Below are 7,458 nucleotides of genomic sequence, written 5' to 3'. Positions count from 1 at the left end.
AATGGGGGTAGCTAAGCAAAAGAATTGCAAGTGGCTGCTAAATCTATTTGTTTTACATAACTATTAGATAGGGCGTTTTTCATTGTAAGTAAGGCTTCTTGAGCCTCAGTAGTTAATTGCCTTTTTGAAGCTGGGTCGGGATCCCCGCGCAAAATGTTAAAGAGAGGTTTTAGCTCAGCAGTGGTTAATTTTAAGTAAGGCCGTATCCAGTTAATATCACCTAAAAGTCTTTGAAAGTCATTAAGAGTAACAAGATGATCTTTTCTTAATTGTAGTGGGGAATGAGTCACTGTTTCTGAATGTATAATCCTTCCTAAATAAGTTATGGGTGATGCTAAAGCTGAAACTGCAATACTTTGGCCACCTCATGCAACGAGTTGACTCACTGGAAAAGACTCTGATGCTGGGAAAGGTTGGGGGCGGGAGGAGAAGGGGACGACGGAGAATGAGATGGCTGGATGGCATCACCGATTCTGTGGACATGAGTTTGAGTGAACTCCGGGAGTTGGTGATGGACAGGGAGGCCTGGCGTGCTGTGATTCATGGGGTCGCGGAGAGTCGGACACGACTGAGCGACTGAACTGAACTGAACTGAACTGGGTTGGTTTGAATTTTTTCCGGGGCAATTTTTAAGCCTCTAGCTGATAACGCCTGAGTTAACTCTTGGAGGACAGTTTGTAAATGAGCTCTATCTGGATGAGCTATTAAAATATCATCCATATAATGAATCATATATACCTGCTCATATTTAGCCCTAATATCTTGTATAGCGGTATTAACAAATTTTTGACATAAGGTGGGGCTATTTTTCATTCCCTGAGGTAACACTTTCCATTGAAACATCAAATAGGGCTGTTTAAAATTTTCTGACGGCAGGCTAAAAGCAAATGGCTTTTTATCCATGGCGTTTAAGGGAATAGTGAAAAAGCAGTCTTGTAAATCAATTACAATTGTATTATATCCCTCTGGAACAGCTACTGGGGAGAGGAGCCCCGGCTGTAAGGCCCCCATGTCTTCCATAGTGGCATTAATAGCCCTAAGATCTTGTAAAAGCCTCTCAAGGTGCGGATCAAACTCATCTCCGGGGCTAGAGAGAACTCTTCTCTGGGGAACTTCCAGCGGTGGTCTCTCGCCCCTATAAGGGGGGGAGGCAAAGGGGGACGAGAATGTCCCACATATTTGGTCTCTAGTTTTGGAGAGTCTTTCTGATGTTTAGATTTTGAGGACAGTTTATTTGAGGATTTTTTTTTTTTTTTAAGCTTTTAGGAGTATCAATAGCTAAAAGGTATTTATCCTCATCAGAATGGTATTGATCTATTATCTTATCTAAATCTTCCTCATCTTGAGGAGGAGCAGAGGGTGAAACCTGTTCTTTTTCATCCCCGCTTTCTGAATGACTATTGGTGTTCTTGGTGGCTTGATAACTAGGTATAGCCTCTTTATTTCCACTACCTTTTTTAATGGGTGGTCGTTTAGATTCATGGGCAGGATCTAAAGCATCTCTGATTATATTCCATAAATAAAAGGTATTGGTGGGCACTTTTTCTGGACTCTGCTGAGTATAGTAAATTTTTAGCTGTTTTCCCACCTTTTCCCAGGTATCTAAATTAACGGTGCCCTCTTCCAGAAACCAAGGACACTGCTCCTGAACAAGAGTAATTTAGCTTTTTTGACCTTAATTCCTCTTTTGTTTAATAGTTGTAAAATGACTCCTATAAAGAGTTGTCATCATTTTGACTTACTGTTACCCATGTCTGAAGTTTTAGTCTCTTAAAGAAAGTATAAACACTTCCACTTTTACTCACCCTACCTATCTTATGCAGGGGGGTTCCGGAAACCCTAAGTGGGGTCCTAGCCGTCCCGAAAACTGGACAATGGGGGAGACTTACCCTCGGAAGCCTGGTTCGGGCGCCACTTATCGGGGTCCAGCCCCGATATGACCCAGGGTATCCTCGGGATGAACGGCGTCGGCGTCAGAGAGAGAGAGAGAAAAAGAGAGAGAGACAGGGGCTGATGATTCCTTGGTTTACGCTGGAAACCAATAAAACCCCAGCACGGGGCTTGCTCTGTTTACGTAGGCCGCAGGCACCCTCTCGAATCACTTGAGGCACCCCACCAGGGCACCCCCTCGAGTGGGTCTTAGAAGCCCAGGCAGATAAGTAAACTCAGAGGGCCCAGTGCTCCAAGGATCTCAACCAGAAAAAGGAGAATAGAGAAAAGGATGGAAAAAGAGAAAGAACGACACGGGGAGACCAAGCTTCAGTGAGCGAGGCCCAAAACTTTATTTTCCAGTGCTGCTTTTATACCCTAAGTTATGCGCATAAGAAACAGAGAAAGGGAGGTATAGATTCACACCAAAATCACGTGGGGTCAGCAGTCTTGACCCTTATCAGGATCAGGGCTTATTTTTGTGTGATAAAAGTTTTAGGTGATTTACATCATCTTCTGGCCAGGGGGCCTGCTAACAGTTTTATGGCCCTCTCTCCTGACAATAGGTTAGTTAGCAAGTAAAAGACTTTTCTTTTAAGGTGACTTTCCTAAAGTTAGGTGGTAGACACATAACAAAGTTACATTCCTATAAGGCACCGGGTGTAGTGAGCTGCAAGAAAGGAATTTATTAACTTAAGATCTGATGTGGTTGAGTCAAAGGATTAATATATTTCCAAGGATACAATAGAGGAAACTGCAGCAAGCATTGATTCAACAATGAAATCTTTTCTAGTACTATTCTAGTGATTTTAACTTCTTCAACAGATTCCTGTATTTTAGGAGCCCGGACAAACTTGTCATGCAAGTTAGAAAGCTATCAGAGGGACTTGGATTGGAACACTCCTATTAAGCCGAGGAGAACTTTTAAACTATAGCTCTGAATTAATGTTTTCAGAGAAAGGTGGTTGGGGGGAAACCCCCGTAAGTATTAGAGGACTTGGTAAGAGGCGTAAGATAGTAAATCAGTCAGATTCCGGTTTTCTTTGGGGTAGATGCTCAGGTAAGTCCAGGGGGCTCCTCGAGTCCTGATTAGCCTTTGCCCGTCAGGCCTCTTCCCCAGTTGACCTTTGCCACGGGTAGGATTTCCCTCGCTGGCTCCCGGCAAACAAGGAACATTGAATAAAGAAGGGATGGGTGCTGATGACAGGGATTGACAAAAGGGGTACTAGATATTATTTAGAGCAGGGGCTTTTTTTTTTTTTTAACATGAAACAAATCACCTCTCTAAGGAAATCTTGCATAGTCAATTAACACGATTAAGGGTGACTGTTTGTATATGAAGAGGACAATTTCCCTCCCATTGCCTCTCATGAGTGAACCATCTTTACTCTGAAAATGAGGAAACTGAGGCACAGAGGTGCCAGAAACACGCTCAAGTGATAGGCTAGATTAGTGACACAACCTGGAACAAAACACACTTCTCATTTCTTGACTCCTGAGCCAGTGTTCCTTATAATTCACAAGGGTGCTCGCAAGAAAGATCTCAGCTCTTGGGCTTGGAGGGAGAGAAAGAGATTAAGGAATGTATAAAATGGCACTTCCATAGTCCCTTGTGGAAGCTTTGCATTTTCTGTAATGGGTAGGGGTGGAGCTGGTGTTGTACAACCAGAGTGACCTTTCATCATTTGCCAAGAATTATAGTCCAAATGTCAATTTGGAGTTATTCTGCTTGAAAAATTCCTAAAATAAGGCAACCAGTTTCCCTGAAAAATCCCAATAATAGGAAGAATATTTTCATTGTAACTTTTTCCCCTAGGTTGCAACAACTCTCCTGAAACACCACATAAACCTGTTCTCATTTCAAGTAGTGGAAATAGTGGTTAAGAATTTGTGCTGTGTGATCAAAATGCCAGCTTCATAGCATGCAGGTTACATAACCTTATGCAAGAGAATTAACACTCCAACGTTTCAATGTATCGTCTTTAAAATGGGAATAGTAATGATACATAGGTCATATGGTATCCTATGAGGTTTAAATGAGGCAATGTATATCTTGGCATCTTGCCCAGCAGCATAGTTCAATTCAGTTCAGTTGCTCAGTCATGTCTGACTCTTTGTGACCCCATGAATCGCAGCACACTGGGCCTCCCTGTCCATCACCAACTCCCAGAGTTTACTCAAACTCACGCCCATCGAGTCGGTGATGCCATCCAGCTGTCTCATCCTCCGTCATCCCCTTCTCCTTCTGCCCCCAATCCCTCCCAGAATCAGGGTCTTTTCCAATGAGTCAACTCTTCACATGAGGTGGCCAAAGTATTGGAGTTTCAGCTTCAGCATCAGTCCTTCCAATGAACACCCAGGACTGATCACCTTTAGGATGGAACAGCAGCATAGTAAGTGAACCTAAAAACTAATTATTGAATTGTCCTTATTGCATTCGAGAATTCTTATCTCCATTTGTGGAACAGAGAAAACTGAAAGGAATGACTAGGACTGATTCAAGTTTGAGTGGATTATATTGTGGCCTGGGCCTTTGCCGGATCATCATGCTTTGTGATCTTCATTAGCAAGCAACATATTATTCAGAGATTATACTTTTAGATGTATTTCATTAATTTAATATTTATAAGTAAAGCACTGAATTAATAAAGAATCATCATAACATTTGAAAAAAGCAAAGAAAGAAGAAGCTACTTCATATTTATTTGGAGATAAAGCAGGATTATATAGTATATGGTAATATACTTAGCACAGTGATTGCTAAATGATAAAATCACAATGTAATGAGCAGAGAAGAAATATTGGTATTTGAGGGCACTGATTCTTGAGTCAGAAAGTATGGTCCACATTTTGGCTTCCCCACTCATGTGCTGTACTACCTTGGCTATTTCACCTCAAGTCTGTGAGAATCAGTTCCTTCATCTGAAAAACAGTGTCAGTCATGGTGTTATTCCAGTGCCTGGAATGGGTCGGTGCTGATAATCAACAATAACAGTAAAAGGGAGAAATGCATTTCACATGGAAACACCATTATAAAGAGAAGGAAAAAGCCTGGGGAGAAGCTAGCACTAAAGAAGCAGCTCTCTTTTAAACTCTTTATTTAGCAGGTTATTAACAGTCAAATTTTGGATAGTTAATAAATGAGAAAAAAAAAAAGACACAACAAAACAAACAAAAAACCCATAAGTTCTGTGAGATCCTGGAAATACTTGAAGCCAAATAATCACTAGTCATAAATGATGTGCTGCTTTTTCAGGTCTCCTAACTTAGCTGGAGCTCCTATCAGCACCTGACACAAGGGAGATCAAAACAGTGTGATGGAATTCATGCTTTTGGACATTACAAGGTATACAGAGCTGTGGAGAATACTCTTTGCTGTGTTTCTAATCATGTATATGTCCACCGTTTTGGGAAACCTCCTCACTGTGGTAACCATGGTTACGAGTCAGAGTCTGAGATCACCCGTGTATTTTTTTCCTTACCTCTTGTCCCTTTTGGATGTCACTTTCTCTTCCGCCATTGCCCCCAAGTTGATTGTGGACTCCCTCTCTGAGAGCACTCCCATATTGCTGGAAGGCTGCATGGCCCAGCTCTTAGCTGAGCACTTCTTTGGTTGAGTGGGCATCCTCCTTCTTACTGTGATGGCCTATGACCGCTCCATGGCAATCTGTAAGCCCCTTCACTATGTGACCATCGTGAGGCCTCGGATGTGCTGCCTACTACTGGGAGGGTCATGGGTGGGGGGATTTTTCCATGCCATAGTACAGCTTCTCTTCATATATCAAATATCCTTCTGTGGTCCCAATACAATAGACAGCTTGATGTGTGATTTGTTCCTACTGTTGAAACTGGCTTACATGGACATCCGCACCCTGGGCCTCTTAGTCATCCTCAACAGTGCGGTGATGTGTGTGGCCATCTTCTTCATCCTTGTCACCTCCTATGTGGTCATTCTCTGCTCCATGAAGTCCTGAAGCTCTGAAGGGTAGCGTAAAACCCTGTCCACCTGTGGCTCCCACCTCACTGTGGTCGTCATGTTCTTTGTGCCTTGTATGTTTTTGTATGTCAGTCCTGTGGCCACCTACCCCATAGACAAGGTGATGGTCATGTCTCATTCCATCATCACACCCATGTTAAATCCCTTGATCTACACCCTGAGGAATACGGAGGTGAAATATGCCATGAGAAAACTGTGGATGAAACAGGGGAGTTCGGTTGGCAAGTGACTGTCATGCTCAGAATGCCATGTGTTTCTGTTAAAGAGATCTCTATTCTTTCAGAAATGTGGAGGTATTAAAACTACCCATTCTCCACTAACAACCAGAGAGATTTCTTAAAAATATAAATTTTATTTTTGATTTATATTATTTGCAATTTAAGGATTATGATACTCTTACTGCTTTCTATTCTTCTTTAGCTTCCATTGCCTTTCTATTTTTTCACTTTATTTTTAATTATAGTTACATGCTGTCTCAGAAAATATCTCAATAACTTAAATCGAAATGCAAATAAGTGCAATTATTTTATTTATTATTTATTGCTTGCTAAATAATTTATTTGAATGAAATTATACAGAGAAAAAATACTGCCATGTGAGGTTAAGTTAAAAGGAATTAAGTATTTCAAAATAGATCTGAATAATACTCTCCACTGGAGTTTCACTAACAAAGTGTTCAGTGGTATTAATTAAAGTAGCAAAAACATACAATGGGAGAGAAAAGCAAAAAGTTGAAAAGTGGTAGCAATGTGCAAAATGTTTTACTTTAATACATGCATAATAAATAAACCATCATTAGAAACAACGAAATCATAACTGAAACTGCCAGAGAAGTTCATGCTGTATGGAGTCATTCATTTTTTAACCTATCAAGGCATTTTTAGAAGATTAATGAATCTTTATAAAGTTACTCTAAGTAAGCAAATCTTGTTACTATTACCTAAAGGAGTTTAAACTACCACACAATTGCACTCATCTCACACGCTAGTAAAGTCATGCTCAAAATTCTCCAAGGCAGGCTTCAGCAATACGTGAAGCGTGAACTTCCAGATGTTCAAGCTGGTTTTAGAAAAGGCAGAGGAACCAGAGGTCAAATTGGCAACATCCACTGGATCATGGAAAAAGCAAGAGAGTTCTAGAAAAACATCTATTTCTGCTTCATTGACTATGTCAAAGCCATTGACTGTGTGGATCACAATAAACTGGAAAATTCTGAAAGAGATGGGAATACCAGACCACCTGACCTGCCTCTTGAGAAACCTGTATGCAGCTCAGGAAGAAACAGTTAGAACTGGACATGGAACAACAGACTGGTTCCAAATAGGAAAAGGAGTCCGTCAAGGCTGTATATTGTCACCCTGCTTATTTAACTTATATGCAGAGTACATCGAAGAAATGCTGGGCTGGAGGAAGCACAAGCTTGAATTAAGATTGCCGGGAGAAATATCAACAACCTCAGATATTGAGATGAAACCACCCTTATGGCAGAAAGTGAAGAGGAACCAAAAAGCCTCTTGATGAAAGTGAAAGAG

General features: G+C 41.2%; 1 pseudogene; it reads left to right on the top strand.

The window, feature by feature from the left end:
* The first annotated feature begins 4,870 nt into the window (after nucleotides 1-4,870).
* LOC129560076 (olfactory receptor 4C6-like) lies at nucleotides 4,871-6,155 on the top strand (annotated as a pseudogene).
* Nucleotides 6,156-7,458: the final 1,303 nt, after the last annotated feature.

This window comes from Moschus berezovskii, chromosome 16, assembly GCF_049115385.1.
Source record: "Moschus berezovskii isolate FMDL1 chromosome 16, NW_MosBer_1.0, whole genome shotgun sequence".
Classification (NCBI taxonomy): domain Eukaryota; kingdom Metazoa; phylum Chordata; class Mammalia; order Artiodactyla; family Moschidae; genus Moschus; species Moschus berezovskii.
This window is presented reverse-complemented; position numbering and strand designations above follow the sequence as displayed.